Source organism: Leptonychotes weddellii, chromosome 3, assembly GCF_054177405.1.
Source record: "Leptonychotes weddellii isolate Sample4059 chromosome 3, ASM5417740v2, whole genome shotgun sequence".
Lineage (NCBI taxonomy): Eukaryota > Metazoa > Chordata > Mammalia > Carnivora > Phocidae > Leptonychotes > Leptonychotes weddellii.
The window spans coordinates 175,576,500-175,596,222 of record NC_138371.1 but is presented as its reverse complement, the minus strand read 5'-3'; the positions used below and the strand labels follow the sequence as shown (position 1 = coordinate 175,596,222).

The 19,723-nt window shown below is 58.2% G+C and overlaps 1 protein-coding gene across 10 annotated transcripts in view; it reads right to left on the bottom strand.

Annotated features, from left to right (window-relative positions):
• ATP11A (ATPase phospholipid transporting 11A) overlaps positions 1 to 19,723 on the bottom strand; it is a 116,707-nt gene that overhangs the window by 65,965 nt on the left and 31,019 nt on the right. The window lies entirely within an intron of this gene.

Here is a 19,723-nt window from a genome sequence, read left to right as displayed (position 1 = left end):
ACAGCCCGCAGCCACAGCTGTCGACAATGAACAGAGCATGAAATGACGCGGGCAGCCACGTGGAGTCCGGGGTCTTCTGCCTCCCTCTCGCTGTGGGTCGGGGAGGCGCGCTCCTGAAGCCACGTGGATAGGGTAACGTGAGTGAGAGCATCTCTGCTGAGCTCAGGAGAGCCTCACATCAGCCCGCTTTGTCGTTTTGCTCACGCGCCACTGGTCTGCCCATCCCCACCTTCCTGGGGTAAGGAGCGTCCAGGTGCGCCCCAGCACACGCATGTACGTTCCCTCAGCCAATGCCGCCTCCGGGCCTCCTGTTAGGGCCTGGCTTTGCGAGACGGCCGTGCAGACTGAGGGCGGAGACCAACCTGGTCTCCTAACTCCACCCGTGTTTCCGGACACGCTCACCAGGGACTCGGGAGAGAACGGGCTGGCCCCTCACTGGCAGGAACTCGGGACGTGGCCCTCCCAGGAGCCCGCGGCCCTACAGGAACCCGGCGCCACGAGGGCCAGGCCACACCCGAGCCGTGCGAGCCCTCCCCCACCGCCCCACGCCCCTTCCTGCTGGCCTTCCCATTTCGGGGGTGCTGACTAAACTGCCTCGTAAGAGCTTCATGTCAATCTCTGGGTGCCCCTGATATCCCTTTCTTTCTCCGGACACAGCCAGGGGGCTTCTCATGGCCGCAGATTTGCAAACTTACGTTGAAAAAGAATACATGATAAAGAAACCAGGAAAAGAAAGAAGCATAAAAACATAACTTTTAATACAAAAATGAAAATCCTGAAAACCTTTCTCCAGCCACTGGCTTTCAGCCCCACTAGGCAGGCGGAGGCACCCGCTGCCCCAGAGGGGTCCCCCGTCCCTAGGGAGGCAGAGTCGGAATGAACGTTATCAAGGCCAACTCACACCCTCCACACTGTCTAGCGGACACGCGCGGTTTCCACATGATCATGTAACACCTCAAATACGACCCCACGGGGCAGTGCCAATCTACAACCCACGAGCACTGCCTCTCAGAGTCGGCTCTTCCTCGTTCCACCCGCCTAACTTGCAATGCGGTAAATCAGTTACATCTTCCCAAGAGACATGATTAACACTCCTTACAAATTGCAGTATTTCAAGGGTATTTACATCCTGCTGCCGAGCAAAATAGCAGGTCACGTGTCCGAATTACAAATGCAGAGTTGTTTCAGCGATTAATTTTAAATCTACAAAGTGTCAAAATAAATATACCTACCCGCCTGTCTCTCTTCACCGCAGTGTCCCCACACCAGGAGAAACCTCATGGCCATTCCTGTCCCGCTGGACTGGACGGATGCAGAGGAAGGGATGGCAGGCTGGGCCCGGTGAGCGAGCGCCCTTCAGAGGGGAGGGCCACACTCCCTCGCCGCCAGGTGCTTCGCGGAAGGCGGGAAACGCTTCGCCACCAGCAGCGGAGGGAACGGGCTCTTTCCCTTTGCCCGGGCACCTCTCTTTGGGGATAGAGACGGAGGGGCTGACCTGGGAGGGGGTGGGGTGGCCCGCAGAGGCTGCACTGGGCTGCCACAGACTGGGGGGATGAGCGGGCTGCAGACCCCTCACGCACGCACCAGCCACCCCAAGCCTCTGCTGACTTTGGAACACACGCTGTGTGGCTGTGGGACCTGCCTCCCCTCGGGTCCCCGCTTCACCCAGAGCTGTGAAATCTCTCCCTCGCCCCCGGACGGCAGGGCAGAGCGTGGTGAAGGCGGTGGGGACCCTGGAACCTGCGTGTGCCCCTAACACAGGCCCTGGGTCACCAAGGGCCGTGCAGGTGTGGACAACAGACTTACAGGGGCCAAATGTGATGAGCCCCCCCAGACCTTAGTGCATGGAAGGCCAAGCCCACGCCCCGTGCTGTCTTCCCAGGCTCGGCCTAGGACCCGCGGTGACCAGCAGGCCTGCACAGAGCCAACCCCACGAAGCCGCGAGGGCACCCGGCTTGTCTGCTCAGAAGGGAGGGGAAGCACAGCCAGAACGTGCTGGGCTTGGAGCCAGGGGACCCCACACGGCTTCGGAAACAAAGGCTCCGGTGGGAGTCTGAAAGCACCACAGGGCCCGCGCTGTGTGCGAAGTTCCAGGTGCAGAGCTCCGTCTGTACACCCTCAGCCTGAGGAGCAAGGAAACGACAGAGCCGTGGTCACAACGCCCTCGCGCCGAGGGCCCATTCCAGAGGGCACGGAAGCGGGGAGTGAGCAGCCCGCGCCTCATCGCCTGGGAGACCGTGAGAAACCGTCCGACACCCACTCGGGACACAGGGATCTGGTGGGCGGTGACCCGGAGCGCCCCACAGATTCCCGTGTTCCTCGGGGACCGTGAGCACAGGTCCCCGTGGCTCCCCGACAAGAACGCTCACAAACCGTAGCTAATAGCAGATTTGTACCTGGGGCACACGAAAGACCAAACTCAGTCATAAAAAGACCAGTACAAGGATTTGAATAGACATTTCCCCAAAGATCCACAAATGGCCAACAGTCATCAGAGAAATGAGACCATACCCTGGCCGTACGCGACAGACGCCACACCCGGACGCCGTGACTCCGTCTACACGGCAGGCCCGGAAGGCAAGTCCACAGACAGAAGGCAGATGCGAGGCGACCGGGGGCTGGCGGGGGAGTGGGTGCTAATGGGAACTGGATGATGAAAGTGATGTCAAGCTACACTGTGGTGGTGGTCCCGTAACTTGGTCAATGTACTAAAAACCACTTTCAAGAGCTGGATTTTGGGACATGTGAACTCTATCCCAATAATGCTGCCGGTTAGCTCTCCCCCCAGATCTGCAGGGTCACGGGCGTGCTCACCCCTACGCCGGGTTGCCCCCACTTCCCTCTCACGCCAGAGACATGGATTCTACCAGATTCACTCCAGTTTGGGGAACCAGATAATGTTCTCAAGGTTCCATTTCTTTTTTTTTTTTTTTTTTAAAGATTTCATTTATTTATTTGAGAGAGAGAATGAGACAGAGAGAGAGAATACAAGAGGGGGGAGTGGGAGAGGGAGAAGCAGGCTCCCCGCCGAGCAGGGAGCCCGATGCAGGACTCGATCCCGGGACTCCAGGATCATGACCTGCGCTGAAGGCAGTCGCTTAACCAACTGAGCCACCCAGGCGCCCCTCGAGGTTCCATTTCTAATAAGATGCACTTTCTAACAGATAAACCTGAGTTCAGGGTGTTTCCAAAAGAGCATGCCTGGCAGCTGAGGCACTTGGAACTTGCTGCCCAAGTGAAACGGGGCGGACTGCCAAGCAGAGGCACCGTCCGCTCACACTCTGGGCACAGACCACGCGGGACCACTCAGCTCGGGGCAGGACTGTGGCTGCAGCAGCTGCCCCTCCCAGAAGGCAGACGACCCCCGCCCCGCCACCCCAGGGACAAGAGGCCTCCGAACTCAGAATTCCATCACAACGTGGCCGAATGGCTGCTCACGGCAGCACTCGGGCCTTCGCCAGCGCAGCCGGAGCTCCGATAGGATGCGGGTGGGTCCCGATGCCACGGTCGGAAAGCGCACAGGACACAAGAGACTGTCAAGAATATGCCGGAAATCGATTTCAGCCTGTGTTGTCACCTAATGGGAGTTTCGAATGTCCGCTAAAACAAGCCAAACCGATTAGCCGAATTACACGGTGGGGCTGGAACAGAAGCGTGTAACCCGAGCGCAGTCTCTTTGGTGGTCCTCCCGACAACCACCGTTCGCGTTACGAGGATCCAATGACAAAGCAGTCATGGTTCTCGAGTCTGTTTATAGCTTTCAAACACACCGTTTCCTGTTTGATGGGTAAGAAGCTAATACAGAGCTTAGGTGTTTCTAAAAATAGGCCCTCTTCTGGCTTATTCTCCGCAAGGGTTCCAGGGCCCCAACGGAGACGGCGCACGCTTGGCCCCTGCCCTCCCAGCCCCCAGCCCACGCGCCCGCCGCTGCGCGCTCAGCTCCACAGCCCGCACCTCCTGGTTTCCGCCCTGCCTCTGCAGGCCTCGCAGGGGTACAATAATTAAAATCAGGCTCCAGCTGCATCAGCAACATCAACATTCCCTGCCGCGAACCACCAGCCGCTCGGCAGCCGGGGGGGCAGGGCCTGGACCGCGTGGCTCGCGGCGCGTGGCTCCCTCTGTTCCTAGCAGACCTGAGCCCCGGAGTCTCTGTCAGCACCACCTCCTACCATCGTCAGCCAGTTTTCCTTCCCAGGCAACTGTGAGGCATTTTCCCACTAGGAACACATTTCTAAACACAAAACCACTTGGATCACAAAAGCACCAGGGATACTCCACATCATCTGAAAACACTGACCATCTGGAAACTGTTAAACGTCAGCTGACCTAAGCTGAAATTTACTGAGTCCAGAATCGAAATGAAAATTCTAACCACAGATGACTTTCAGCCTGCCCTGGCCTCGCCTGACTCGGACGGTTCAGAGTGGTAGAGAGACAGAGCTCCACGAGCACGTGCACCGGGACATGCCAAGGGCAGCAGAAGGGGACACTGCACCCAGAGGCTGAGGACACAGGCAGGGTGAGAGCAAAACCCCCACTGAGGACAGTGGGTAGCATCAAGTGCCAACCCCTGGTTCTTCACAGAGCGCTGTAAAAACCGGCCCCCAGGAGGCCGGCGTGAAAACCACACTATTTCTGTATCCATGTCCCACTACAGATTCTCTCCTTCTAGAGATGAATTAGCCAGAAAACGAAGCAAATGTACCGAATTCACAAACAAGAACATGCTGGGATACACGTGGGCTTTTAGCGGCTTCCGCTGCAGTGTAGACGGATTTTCTGAACACTGAGTGCACATGTGCTGAAGGCACGTGCAGGACTGGGTGTGGAAATACAGCACTGTGTGCGGGAATCCGGGCGCAGCAGCCCCCCCGCCCCCCGGCTGCACACAGGCGGAGTCTGGTGGGAGTCTCTGGAGCCCCAAAGTATAGTTTTGGGGAAAATAACCGCAGTACAGCAATCCAAGCCCAGAGGTCAGGGGAAGTCAGGGAACCCGCTTAGGTTCGTGGTGGGTGCGGCCAGGAGGGACGTGCCGGGGACCGGCACAGGGTCGCCTCTCACCACGCGAGGCTCCTGACCCCAAGCTGTGGCCACTCCAGGGAGAGGTGCCGACTCCAAGGCTCACACTGCATCTGAAGACTCAGCAGGAAACCAAGAACCTGCAAGATCCTAACAATCTTCATGCTGACTTCACGTTAATACCATTTTGGACGTATCGGGTGAAATAAACGTACTCTCGGAATTCACTTCGCGTGTGTCTTTGCGGTTTTCAGATGCGACACGTGGCACCTCCGTACCCCCCCAGGAGACGCCGGGTGCCGCCGCCCCGTCACCTGGAGTGAGGCTGCTGGGGGCGCACACAAGCCCCTCACTGGAAGGAAGGGGGCAGCTCGCCCGCCAGGGAGGGCGCCGTCCTCCACAAGCCCGGGTGGGGGCGAGAGGTCAGGCCCTGGCTGGACCGAGGCACAGGCCCCTGGGGTGACTGACCGTTGCCCAACACGTCCCCTCACTTCCCGACAGCGGCCCAACATCAGTGGTCATTTTAAGAGCTGGTGGCTCATCGCGAGAGCTGCCCTGTTCTCCGCAGGGACACGTAACTGTTTCGTCTGACTCAGGTTCACTCAGGGAGTGTCGGTACTTTCTTCTTCCTTCTTCGGGCCGTTTCCAATCCACCGTGTCACAGACACTCCAGAGGCGCAGTGGTTGAACGCAGGCCCGGGCCGGGGTTGGGCGAGCTGGACCAAGAGGAGAGGCCAGAGGGCAGCCCCTGGGCTCTGCAGCAGAGGCCAGAGGGTGAGAGAAGCTTCCAGAAGCCGACAGAAGGAGGGTGCGTCCGTCGTGTCCAGGCCTCTGTGGGAGGTGAGCACTATCACGGACAGGCCCCGGGTACCAGGTGATGGCAGGGCCGGGAGCTCCTTCTCGCCGGCGGTACGCAGCGACAATCTGACCCGTCTGGTGATCCTGGAGGGCAGCCATCCAGGCCCCCCACCAGCCCCGGATGAGAAGCAGGCAGAGCACTATCAGGAGGAGGGCTCCTGGCTTCCAGCTCTGACAGACCCCAGGCTGGCCACGGGACCTCCCTGGAGACAGCTGGGGGGGGCCGGCAACGTCCTCCTGAAAGGCCATGGGGCAGTGGGCCACCCTGCTCCCGGTCCACAGCCCTGGTGGGGCCCCCAGCAGCAGGAGGGACGCAAGGGTTCCCGAGCATCCTCACAATAAGACTCTCAGCTGGGGAGGGAGGGAAAGGGGGGGCGAGCCTGCTTCAGACCAAGGAGGAGACTGCTGGGTAAAACGAGGCCCTCCGTGGTGCTATGGGGTTGTCAGAGATGGGTGGAGACCACCACACAGCCAGGGCTGTGTTCTCAGAGTGCAGCCGTGGGGCTAGGGGCTCCCCAAGGGCCCGTGCATCTGCCCACCCACCCACAGCTCCAGCGTTCAGCGAGGCTGCATTTTCTGCAAGGCGAGGGGCTGCACGCTGCGGGGGCGGCGGGAGAGACAGGTAAGGGACCAGGGCAGGGTTGGCTGCGGAAGGCTGGGGAGGGGAGGGGGTGCACTGATCCGACCCCTCCCCCACCAGCCAGGCCGTTTGCAGCCCAGCTCTGCTCTCCGTGCACCAAGAGCCAGGTAGTGCGTACTCATGGCCGCTGCACCTTTTGTGGGTCTCCATGATGCTGTCCCTGCAGCCAGACTCCACTGCAGAGCCCACAGGCTCCTGCCCACACGCCCCGGCAGTCTCCCGACCACGGTCCCGGCTGTAAGAGGCCAGGTCCCGCGGATCCCGCCGGGGACCCCACGCTCCCACGCCACACGCACGTCGGATCCAAGATGGAACCACGCTCAGCCCAGAGGCCCTAACCCGCCGCGGTGGTGGCCACGAACCCTCACAAATGGTGTCGTTGACCCTGATGATGCAGGTTAGCCTGTCTAAGGAAGGTGGGACCGAATTACTGCTCTTCCAGGACCAACAGCAGGTGGTAAAGACGCCGAATGAAAAATGCTCCTGGGAAGCAAAGCATCGGTCACACCAGCCGGCCTTCTGATGCGAACATACACTTTTCATATTCCATCCTGTGTCTGCCCCCACCACCAAACAGATGGACACGGATGTCAAGGAGAACACGGAGCTCGCCCCAGTTAAAGACACTGAAGTCACACGGCCTGGGGGGGCCAAGGTGTCACATGGCTTCCAGGGGCGTCTTCAGGGGGCGCGGTCCATGCCTGTCCCTGTGGTGTGTTATCAGCCAACAGCCGAGTCAATGAGCTGCTCCAGGCGACCCGTCTGGGGTCTGCTGGTGGTGGGAGAGTCAGACCCCGGCTCCCTTCTGCTGACAAACACATCCTAATGTCCCCCTCGCTACGCAGTCCACGAGGACCATGCCGCCACGAAGCTGTTTCTAAAGGAAGATGGGAGGACCCACACCTGCACGTCAGCCGGCACTGAAGCCCGTGGTGGGGCATCCCAGGAATGCACGGATACCCCCAGACTCCGGCACAACCACGCATGGACACGCCTGCCTTCCGTATGTTACTACCGTCAGTGTGACTCTCCAAAATGGTAACAGGTGCTGGTGAAGTTCCCAAGAACATAAAGTAAAATCTGTTTTTAAATATACCTGGGGTTTGTTGTAACAGACGTAGTAAGTCACGAAAAATCAGAAATGGCCATCACGAAGAACAGGGTTTTATATCCCAGTTCTCTAGAAACAGGAGGCAACAGGGAGCGGTCTGCGCCCACACCCCGCGCAGCCCAGAGGTGGGCCGTGATCTAGGAAGACGGCAGGAGTCAATGGTGAAGACGGGCTCACACCCAGGTCTGGGGACGCTGCTCCCACGTCTGAAGAGACTTTCAAGGCGGGTTTCTCCGTCTGCACACACGCGGCTCCCGCCAGTGAGGAGGGCCCTGCGCCCCTGGCCATTCTCCTGCTAGGACCCCGCCCCTCCGCTCCGAGCCTGGGAGACTGGCTGCAAGGGGAGCGGAGTCGGGTGCAGCGGGAACCCTCACGTGGATGAACACCGTAACATCCCAAGAGCTCAGCCTCTGGGGACAGGGCTCTGGGCAAGAAGTCACGTTCAGTCCTGGATGAACACACCCATCAGCTTCCTCCCAGCGTGCAAATCCAGTGACACCGGGAGCATTCGTAAATACTTTTTGTTTCTGAGGTTTTGAACTTTAAGATCCTGAATCAAATCATTCCATAGACTCTGCCATCTGAGCATAAGTGGGTGTGAGGGTCGCTGTCAAGTGACAACAACTGGTGGGCAGGGAGTGAGGTGGGACTAGCTGCTCGGGGACGCCCCAGGACGCTCTGCGGCCGTCACACCCCCGGACCCCATCGGGGGCTTTCCCTTCCCCTCACCTAACAACATCAGGGAGTTTTTATTGCAAGCGCTCTGAACCCCTACTGGAGACTCAAGCCCTGGCCTCTCGGGCAGTTTGCTGACTCGAGGGCAGAGCAGTTTGTGACGGATGGAGCGGCTCGCTCCCGTGAAGACCATGCCAAGCCCTCACGGCCTTCGGGTCACAGTCCCTGACCTCGAGCCTGGCCTCCAGCTTGACGGCAGCAAGAGAAAAACCCCACCGCTTCTGCCGGGATTTACGAAGCCAGAAACAGTCACAGGAAAGACAACACGTTTTCCGCACACTTAGCGTCTATGCTTAGCTTTTTTTTTTTTTATTTATGTATTAGAGAGAGCACACAAGTGCATGAATGGAGGAGGGGAGAAGCAGAGGGAGAAGCAGGCTCCCCGCTGAGCAGGGACCCCCCCCCCTAACATGGGGCTCGATCCCAGGACCCCAGGGTCACAACCTGAGCTGAAGGCAGATGCTTCACCAACTGAGCCACCCAGGAGCCCCAGGGTAGCAGTTTAATAGGAAACAGGGAGCAATTTACCAATCTTCCTGAAAACATTTCTTATACCTCGATATTTTTAAAGGATATGTTCAGCACCTACGTGGAGCCATGGAATTTGATGGCTGATTAATCCAAGGAGGTGGCGACCCCGTTACCCAATCAGACAGATGAAGGAATAGAAAGCCCCAGCGAGACAAAGTAGCTTTGCCAGACGGGGCAGGTCCAGGGTAAAACCCGGGGGTCTGGCTCCCTGTGCATGACCCCCCAGCCCAGCTGAACCAAGGCGAAGGGCCCGGTGTGCTGTTCCAGCCGGTCAGGACCAGGAGCGCGGAGGTAAGATCCCAGGGACTCATGCTGTGGACGCATGAATAATTAGAGGAGGATAAAAAACCCTCAGAGGTGTTAGTTTTCAGGATCTTGATAAGATCCAAACTCCACAGTAACAGGGATCATATTTAATGTTGGTTCTATCTTCTATCAGGGTCAGAAACTCAGGGAGGGCCAGGCAGGCAAGCGAGGGAAGTGGCAGGTGTGTCGCTCGGCGGGCCGCTGTCCCAGGGCAGCCACGGGGATGCAGGAAAACAGGCTCCCACCTGCTGCTCGGAGCCTGGCTGAGCCCAGGAGCTTCGAGGCCTTTTGAAAACCACCCCCAGCACAAGCCAGGACATCTGATGTGAAGGTGTGACCACAAAGCACCGTAACTATGAAAAACACCCACGCAATGGACACACGAAACATTTACTACGGAAAAAAGTAACCCTCATCCCTCCCCGGCCACTGCATTTTCCATCCCAGCTTGACTCTGTCAAATTCGTTTCAGAGCAGTAAACATCAGCTGCTGTGAACGCTGCCATCCTAACCGTCCTAACCAGCCCGGGGACCTCACGTCTCTGGACGGGGAGGAACCATGCCGGCTTTGAACGTGGACTTAACGTCGGCCTGGACCGGCCAGGAAAAAACTAGGCAGGTATGTTGAAGTTAGGACAGAATCCTCGTAAAAAGCAACACTGAAATGAGAACTTGGTCACCAGCAGTAAAGGTTTCCACCTGAAGGAGCTTTTCCCCCTAAGTCACCAAAAGCTGCGGCAGCACCAGGTGGTCCCGTGGGTGCGCGGGGGCCTCCATCCCTGCCTGAGGAGGGACGGGAGCATGGGACCGAGCGGCCCTCCTGTGACACGACTCCCGTGAGTTCTAGGTCCTGAGAGCAAATACGCGACTTGTGTTCCCCACGTGCTACGCGCCCGGGGACGCAGCTGAGAAACACGGTGGCTCCTGCTCTCGTCACAGACGTTCCCGCGAATCCGGCCTGGGCAACACGCTGTCGTCGACAGAGCTTCCGACCGGTCGTCCCCGAAGCCCGCCAAGCTGCAGCTGCCGCGGGGGCATGTGGACGCGGGGCAGACACGACAGGACGGTCCGCTCTCTCTCTCTAATACAGAAACAAACACACCGCTACTTGAGTAAGAATTTGCCATTTCAGACTTGACGTCACTCTGGCAAAACAGCGGTAAAAGGAATTGGCTTTATAAAAAAATGAAATAAAACAAAAGCTTCCAAGACAGGCTCCAAGGCCCTTCCAGACGCTCTCGGAGCATCTGTAACACAGCAAACGAGGGAGAGAGAAGTCGGACCCCAACTCTGATGTCAGGGTGAACGTCAGGTGGCTGAGCCGCCTGTGGTGACAGGGAAGTTTTACGGGTTTTAAGTGCAGTGACCTGCTAACGTAAACAGGGTCACGTCTGTGCTCCTGAACCGGGGGGACGGTGTCCGCACACCTGCGGGGGAGGAGCACCCAGAACAGGAGCGCCTGCAGAGCAGGTCCGCCCGCCTGGGCCCTGCTGATATGTGGGCAGCTGGCCCTGTGCACCCCACCCTCTGCCCACATGATGCCAACAGCGCCCCTTCCTCATGGTGACGACCAAAAACATCTCCAGATGTTCCGAGGTTCCTGGGGGCGGGGGAGGTCGAGACAAAATCACTCCCAGTTGAGAAACTCTGCTGGAGCGAGACAGACCCAACTTTCGATCCCAGCACCAACGCAGAGAGGACTCAGCGGGGTCAGGTAGCTGGGGGGGTGGGGCGGGGACAGGGCGGCTGCCCCCAGGGACTGGGTGAGGGGCTCCCTTCCCTGGCAGGGTCATAGCCAAGTGCTGCCCACCGGGACGAGAAGTGGATGCACCCCACTACCCACCTGGGGTTGCGCCTTCTGGAGAAACCTCTCCACCTTCTCCACCCTCGCGTCCTGGGCTGTGTCCCAGAGACCACAGTGTAATCCCACGTCTTGTATAAAACTCCGTGCTTTCCGGGTGATTACACCCACTAACGATGATGTTTCTCAAAGCAGTTATGATTCACACACATTAAAATTCTAATTTCAGCAGTTTTAATACCTTTCTGTTACCAGTTTACCGCAGGTCGTGGCTCGGTCATCAGGAGCGGCTGACCCTGGGTGAGGTGCCCACCCCCCAGGACGGCTACCCCAGATCGGCAAGGATGTGGGAGAGTTGACATCGCCTTACTCTGGGAGTGTGAAATGGTGCAGCCGCTTTGGACAACAGTTTGGTAGTTGTTTAAAACGTTAAACACAAAACAAAACCCATAAAAGCTACCACATGACCCAGCGGTTCCACAGCCAGGAACACGCCCAAAAGAAGAGAAACACGCAGACACAAAACCTGTGAGTTCTGAGACTCAGTGACACAGCAACGGAAGCTCCTGGGGTGCCCGTCTCCTCTGTGTCCCTCTTCGCTCCACAGGGGCTGCTGCCCGGGGGGGAGGCCCACGTGGCCCGAGCCACGGCCGTGACAGGGAGCTGGGAGGGGCTCTGCCCGTTGGGCCCAGGAGGCGCCACCTGCACTCGGACTGCTGACCCAGACACTGAGAACCACCAGAGGTTTTGAGGTTGGGGTGACTTGTGACTCAGCCAATGTAACCGACAGCGGGTAACAGCTCACTGATGAAAGGTCACTGACGGGCACGCAGGTTGGGGCATCAGCTCCGTCACGGATCCTCAGAGGAAGGAACAGGGTGTTGGCACGATCAGGTGCAGCGCGCCCTCTGAGCAGTCCTGCACACGAGGCCACGTCCGCAGGTCCGGCTGCTGAGGGCCACATGCTAAGGGCCACGGGCCTCAGCGGGATCTGACAGAGTGGCCCCAAAACACCATGTGGGGCACTAGGGACTCCGGGGAAGACTGGTCAGAGCTGCCTGGCCAGTGTGGGGAGACCCGTTTCCTGACCCTTCCAACGGGACAGTGTGACCGGCCACAGCCCCCGCCTGCCACCACAGCCCCCACATGAGCACTGTCATGATGGAGCGTGGGCCACCGCATGGGACTTGCCGGAAGCCCCGGCCGCCACGCTCGTGCCGGAGCCGGAGTGCTGTCCTGGGGCCCGGGCAGGGCCGTGGCCGCCTCTGAAGGATCCACTTCCCAATCTTCATTGTGCTTTGGTCAGACGCCCGTTTGTACGGAAAAGCGAAATCTGAGGTCCTGCCTACAATTCAATGTTTTACAGGTTAACAGTTGCACTTAACTTGTGTTTTGGGTCTGGTTTTCTGGTGAGCACGAGCGAACGTCGGCAGGATGTGAGTATTGTTCTGATTACAAGTGAGGACGGGTCTCCGGGAAGTTTGCGCTGCTCGGCGCGGGAAGCCGTCCTGGGACGCGGCGAGTGACCGCAGGCAGCCTCTGGGACGACACACAGGCAGGAGGTGCGGCCTGTACTTTAATCCCTGAAAGAAGCCACAGAGCACCGGCATGCCGATTCGGCAAGGACGCCAGGCGAGCTGGGGGCACGTGGTGGACGCCTGGTGCCACCTGCCGCCTCCGGGCCCGGTGGGGGCGGGCCGTCTGAGACCGTGGGGGTCTGGCGTGGTGTCGGCAACGAGCGAGCCACGCCTTCACAAAGCGCTTCCGGCCTGTTTGGCAGGCATTACCGCGTTCACGTGCGGGTCTGAACCTCACGACGGCCCCGGGAGACACCGTCTCACCCGCCGACCCGGGAGCTGAGAGACAGGCCAGGAGACAGCCAGCGACCTTTGTCCCCATCAAGTCGCCCCACGAACAACGGGAGGGCAGGGCGCTGCCCTGGAGCCACAGCAGCCCCGCATGTGGACAACACGCCCTTCTCGGCAGAGCTCTGAGAACACAGCCCCAAATCTAGCAGAGTAACAGCTGCCCTGTTGAGCACCTGGTCACGGGAACTTCAAATTCCAGTCTCTGCCTCAATCCTGAAGGTCAGGGACGTCTTGTTCCTCCCGCAGACAAGAGCCCGCACGGGCCATGCCGGGAGCTGCAACGTGCACGGCGTCCACCAGGACGTGGATGAAAGGAGAAACCCGTCCCCTGTGCGTCGAGAGGAGACCACTCAAAACCAGGGCGGAGTCTGTAGGGTCCACGGAGGCCCCACCAGGAAGCGGGGGCTGGAGAGCCGGGCCTGCCGTTTTCTGTGCTGCCCATGGACAAAGAATGATGTTCACATTTTTTTTTAAAGATTTTATTTATTTATTTGACAGAGAGAGACACAGTGAGAGAGGAAACACGTTAAGCAGGGGGGCAGAGGGAGAGGGAGAAGCAGGCCTCCCGCCGAGCAGGGAGCCCGATGTGCGGGGCTCGATCCCAGGACCCTGGGATCGTGACCTGAGCCGAAGGCAGATACTTAACCGACTGAGCCACCTGGGCGCCCCTGATTTTCACATTTTTAAATGGTTGGAAAAACTTAAAAAAAACTTTATTACAGGCACTGAGGTTTTACTTTCCTAGGATTGTCACAGGTCATGAATAATTGTTAGCTCAGAGCGGGTCACGCTGGCGTGGGGTGGGCCCTACACGCGATGGCTCAGGAACCCCAAGCTGCTGCCGCCTCCGCACGCCCAGCCCAGAGGGCCCTGCCCACCCGTGGTTTCGGACACCTGGCCTCCAGACTCAGAAAGGACAGATTTCTGTCCTCTTGAGTCCCCATGTGGGGCAGTTTGTATGGCCGCCCGTCTGGGGTCCTCACTCTTATCAAAAATGACTTCAAAATCTAAGCTGTTTTCCTACTGAGACCATCACGTTCGAGCAGACGCTGTAGCCTCAGCACGAGAGACACTTTGGCCGGGAAGGCTCTGCCGGGGGTCGTCCTGGGCACAGCGGGACGTTAGTGGGGCCTGGCCTCCACCCACCGGACGCCAGGAGATCCCCCGACTCTGACAACCCGAAGGCCACATGTCCCCTGGGGGGCAAACTATGCAAGTTTATGAAACCTGTCTGATGACAGACCCTGGATCTACGTGTTCATCTGGTAAAATAATCCTACTCCCACTTGTGTTTCAGAATGTGGTTCACATTTCAGCACGAGAATGAGTGAGTCCTTCACTCTAAAGCATCCTTCCTCCAGATCCACGCGTGACCCGTGGCAGTTCCGTTTGCTGATTATGGTCCCCGGTGCCTCTACTCATCATCCAGTCTCCAGGTTGTCACTCAGAGAGTAAGGGCTTGCCCACTGCCATCCACACCACCCACCACTCCCCACTGCACAAAGCTGGTCGGGCTGTAGGCGCCGTCCGCGCTCCTGCCGCGGGCTCACCGCGGTGGTCACCGCCTTCCTCTGAACACGCGCCTACGAAGAGTGTCAGCTGCGAAGATAAAGTGCTGATGGTGTTAAATCACCAGTTCTGACCAGGCTGTCCTCCTCCGACGGTCCGGGGCCCCGAAGACCCTTCCCGCTCCTACCACATGGGTCCCGCGTCCTGATGCCACCTGGAGGGGAACCCAGCCCCTCGCTGGTGGCTCATCCGCCCGAATGCAGACGCGCCAGAGTGCGTGGGGGGCGCACACACTTGCTCAGGCCCCCTGGTCAGCTCCCGAGGAAACGGCGGACCCCGGCCGGTCCCGGGCATTCCTGATGTCACCCTGGCGAGCACCACACCTTCTCCTCTGCAAGGTCAGCACAGCAAGGATGCACTGTGGTTCATGGGGTGGACGGTCAGTGGTTGGCACTCTGTTCTTCTGGGCTATTAAGCACACTCAGCAATTCTGTTTGGTAGAAATGCGTGTTTTTTCCACTTAGAAGGCAATTAAGTTTGTACGGTAGGAACATCTCTGCCTACATTTCCTCATTAATTTCCTCACAGAGAAACCCAGGACCCACGGCGCAGAGGTGTTCACGGCTGCAGAGACCGCTGCGGGGAGGGAGGGGCGTGGGGGGAGGCCGCCTCCCACACGCAGGCTCCGCGGTAGGGCCTGTCTTCCCCCACTTCCTGCTTCCTGCTTCCAGCTTCCACTTCCTGCTTCCAGCTTCCGCTTCCTGCTTCCCACTTCCGCTTCCTGCTTCCCACTTCCACTTCCACTTCCTGCTTCCCACTTTCGCTCCCCGCTTCCTGCTTCCCCGAACTCGCAGACCCTTCAGCAGCAGCACGGTGCCGCCACGCGGGGCCTTGCCATAGCGGGTCCCTGGCCCGCAAGCTGCAGGGCTGGCGTCCCCTCACTACTCGGGTCTGAGCTCCCACTTCCCTCCTCCTTCCCGCCTGCGCTGTGTGCATGGGCTGCCCGCCCAGCGCTCATCCCGTGGATGTGGCCGCCGTGGTCCCTGGCTTGCCCCCCTCCCGCCTGACCGCCCGAGCAGGGAGGACCCACTGGCCACACGGGGCAGACCCAGTGGGTGCTCCGGAGTTCCTGTCGAGTGAACGGAACCATGAGCGCAGAAACAGCCTTGCGCATGACACGTCCTCTCCACATTTAGACTTCCCCAGATTTTTTCTCGATGGTGCCCTGTTCGGGGAAAGACCAGCACACGGGGCACCGGCTCTTACACAAACATTTACAGAAAACCAACAGCGTCTACGCCGCCCCCGCACATCAATCCAGAACCTAACGAATGGCCTTCCACCACACCGGCTGTGGGGAGCGCTGGACGGACAGCCAGCCAAAGCCCCCTTCCCAGAGCCGCGCACCTGACGCCTTGGTGGGTGTGCAGCCTTGCTACCCCCCACCTGTCACCCATACCGTGAACATGAACCCTCGAAAGGAGGCTGACCTTTGGGGACAGGATTAGACACAAGGTTCAGAGGAAAATGCCGTCGAGAAGCGACACGGCCCAGATTTCCCAGGATGTGAGCAGGTGCAGAACTCGGAAAGGGAAGGGGCCCTTAAAGACATGGGCACCCTGGGGCCACGGGCACGTACAGTGTGGCCTCATGTTTAGGGATGTGTGTGCGCGCAGATGTAAAGACACAGGAAACCACCCATCCCCCCAGGAGGGGAGGACCCTGCAGCTCCTTCTCCCTGAACCACCAGTGGCCTCCCCTCGGTGCTGCCCGCTCACGGAGCCGTCAGGGACACGGGCACAGAGGAATCGCTCTCTACGTGCTCGCTGGACAGGATGGTAAGTAGTGATGATCACTCCGTCTGCTGAGGCAAAGGGGGTAAAGCTGCACAAATGTGCTCCCTGCCCCATGCTGAAAGCAGGCCTCGGCCTTCTCCCCTCAGGAAAGCCAGTCCACGAAACAATCAGCAAAGCAGACTGCGGTGCCGAGAAGCTCACAGGCGGGCCGCTGGCCCTGCTTCCTGGTCCCCGCGCAGGGAGGGGATGGAGGGTCCTCTTCTCCTGGGTCCCACCTCACTAAATGTCCACCCTTCCAGGGGCCTGTTTCCCAGCTTTTTTTTTTTTTAAGATTTTATTTATTTGACAGAGGGAGACACAGCGACAGAGGGAACACAAGCAGGGAGAGAGGGAGAGGGAGAAGCAGGCTTCCCGCCGAGCAGGGAGCCTGATGCGGGGCTCGATTCCAGGACCCTGGGATCCTGACCTGAGCCGAAGGCAGACGTTTAATGACTGAGCCACCCAGGCGCCTCTCCCAGCTTCCTTTGATTAGAATCCAGGTTCAGTGTTTGCCCAAAAGCATGTCTGTACATCCTCTTCTCGTTTTGGTCTGTGTCTCTCTCCCGCCCACGTTTATCTATAGAGCTCATACTTTCTCAACAAACTGCGACTCTTGTCATGAAAAATTTATCAAGCCTTTAACCAACGCTGGGTATACCTGATGTGAACACTGTGAACTCAGAAACAGTTATTCTGTGGTGAAGGTCATATGAAAAACTGGTATTAAGAATGCTACAGGGATGCCTGGGTGGCTCAGTCGGTTGGGCGTCTGCCTTCGGCTCAGGTCATGGTCCTGGGATCGAGTCCCGCATCGGGCTCCTTGCTCGGCTGGGAGCCTGCTTCTCCCTCTGCCCGCAGCTCCCCCTGCTTGTGTTCTCTCTCTCTCTGACAAATAAATAAATAAAATCTTAAAAAAAAAAATGCTACAGTAGGAGAAGGGCAGGAACGTGGTTCCAAAGGCCTCCCCACCCCACCCCCACCGGGGGAGCAGGAAGGTATTGGGGATTAATGAGCTGGGTTATTGAGCTGTTCCTGACCTTTAACCCCGCATGCACATTACATACACTCTTTCAGATGCTGACATACCTCATAATAAATGGTTTACAACCCCTCCCCCCAAAATCAAACAAAATTAGAAGTTTTAATTAATTAATTTTAAATTAATTTTAAAAAATTAGAAGTTTTAATTTTTTTAAGAAATGCATGGCACTGGAAATAGAGCTGGGGCCAGGCGGGGGTGGCGCACTGCACCCCTGCTCTCCACATGGATACGGCCGGCCTGAGGACACGGACAGGAGCTGGAGGAGGTCCGGCGAGCTTCCCACGGAGCATGCCACGGAAACTTCCAGGGGCTGGGGACTCAGCATCGCCGGGGGGACGCAGGCCCGGGGCCTTGTGCAAATGCGCATTGTTGGGGTGGGGGAGAATGACGCTGCGTTCAACAAATGTAAGGTGTTAAAAAGACAGCAGTGTGATCTTGAAGCTCTCCTGGCAATCAGAGCTGACACGCAGGAAGTTTTAATGATGCAAACACACCAGACGATAACGGAGAGCCATCTTCTGCCTGGTCACATGGCTTTGGGATATTCTTTACGCTGTGTGTGTAGCTGGCTGGCTGATCACACTCAAAAGCAGCACAAACTCCCATAATTTAGAAATTGCATTCATGCTTACGATAACTTCTCAGAATAAATACATCCGCTATGTGATGATCAAGTTGCACGGTGATAAAGACCCACCTCGGTTTGGGATCTCGTGATGCGGTTTACAAATTCACCCCAACCTTCCATGCGGCTTATCCTTTCTTTTTGCAGACAATCCTACATCCTATTTTTTGCTTAAAGCTACCAAAGGAGCTGTGAAATGTTCTCATGGTGCACTCTCTAAGAAAAGCACTGTTTCTCTGAAACGCCACCAGAAAAACTGTTCGCCTTTGCGGTGTCTTGGCATCACCAGCGTACATGCTGACTGGAGTGAATCCTTGCCAGTCGGGGTGCGGAGCCCCCGGGGGGCGGCACTGGCATCTCCTGGTGTCTGCAGACGGCCTACACGATGGCGTCTCTGTCACCATCACCCTTCACGTCCACCGTCCTGCCCGGCCCCTCATTGGGGTCCCAGGTCCAGAGTCCCCTCCTTTGCTCCCTCAGGGATCCAATTATCGCCAAGTCCACATGGGGCCCTGACTCCCAGCTGAGCACTGGTTTCCTAGACATCTCGCGGTCGCCACGCACAGTGGTGACCCTGCTTCCTGCCGTCTCCCACCCGCTCCTCAACGTTCTGGGCACCCGGCGTCTCACAGTACGTAACCATGACCTGACCCTGCAGCTCGTAGTCCTACTCAGGATGCACGATGCGGCAACAGAATAAAGACCCCAACTGAACTCTGGCAAAGGACCTGACGTTTCGACGAAGACAACGCACAGATGATGGACAAGCCCACGAAGAGATGCCCAATGTCACTAGTCACTCGGGAAACGCAAGTCAAAACTACAGCGACACAGCAGCTCGCTAGCGGAAATCAGAAACTAGCATGGGTCGGTGAGGGCACGCAGAAGCCGCGTGCACCGGGCGGGGCGTACGATGGGGCCGCCACCAGGGAAACGGAATGGAGGCCCCCCAAACCTAAACACAGCATCACCATACAATCCGGCAGTCCCACTCTGGGTACACATCAGACAGAACCGAAAGCAGGGTCTCAAAGACAGGTTCTCGGCGGCATTCTCAACAAGAGACAAGATCTGGAAGCCCAAACGTGCGTCGGTAGATGCCTGGATAAGGAAGACAGGGAGGGTCTAGCAGAGGGGAGCTCATCTGCAGGGGCAGGGCCCTTACACTTTCACCCGGGTCCTGGGACCGTCTCAGGAAACGGTGCGGCGTGGCAGAAGCTAGCCACGGCCAGCGCCACGGAGAAGCTCGCTTTAGTCTTGGCTCAGGAGGAAGAAATGAACCTACAGAGCACAACACATCTGCTCTGTGACCACCAGCGTGTCCACACGAGGCAGCCGCGGTCCTGAAGGACCGGCAGGTGCGGCCACAGCTGCAGACTGCGTGGTTCCAGGGGAGACAGTGACACGCCACCCCACAGACGGCTGACGTGTCCCAGAACCTCATTCCGGGCCCCACGGTTGTGCGACAGCCCACCTGCAACTCCATGACACAGAACCCCTGGGCTTCCGACGAGCCCGTCTGCTTGCCCTCCCTCTGCCCCGAGCGCTACCTCCCCAGCTGAGCCAACCAACGCCCGCGGGCCTCACCCCGTCCCCGCTAAACCTGCCACTGTACCACCCAGCGAATGAGCACAGCGATGGCTTTAAGTCACATTACTTGCGCTTAATTTGAAATACTGCAATGTAGAGTGACTTCTTCAGACGTAATTTTGCTTATTTTAAGGAGTTTTCATTGAGACTGTACCTTGAGCTAAAGCGGATTTCATACAGTGAAATTCATTTAAGGCGATTTACCAGACCAGACGTGTCCGCAGCGGGAGCGCAGAGCTATCCGCTCGAGTAG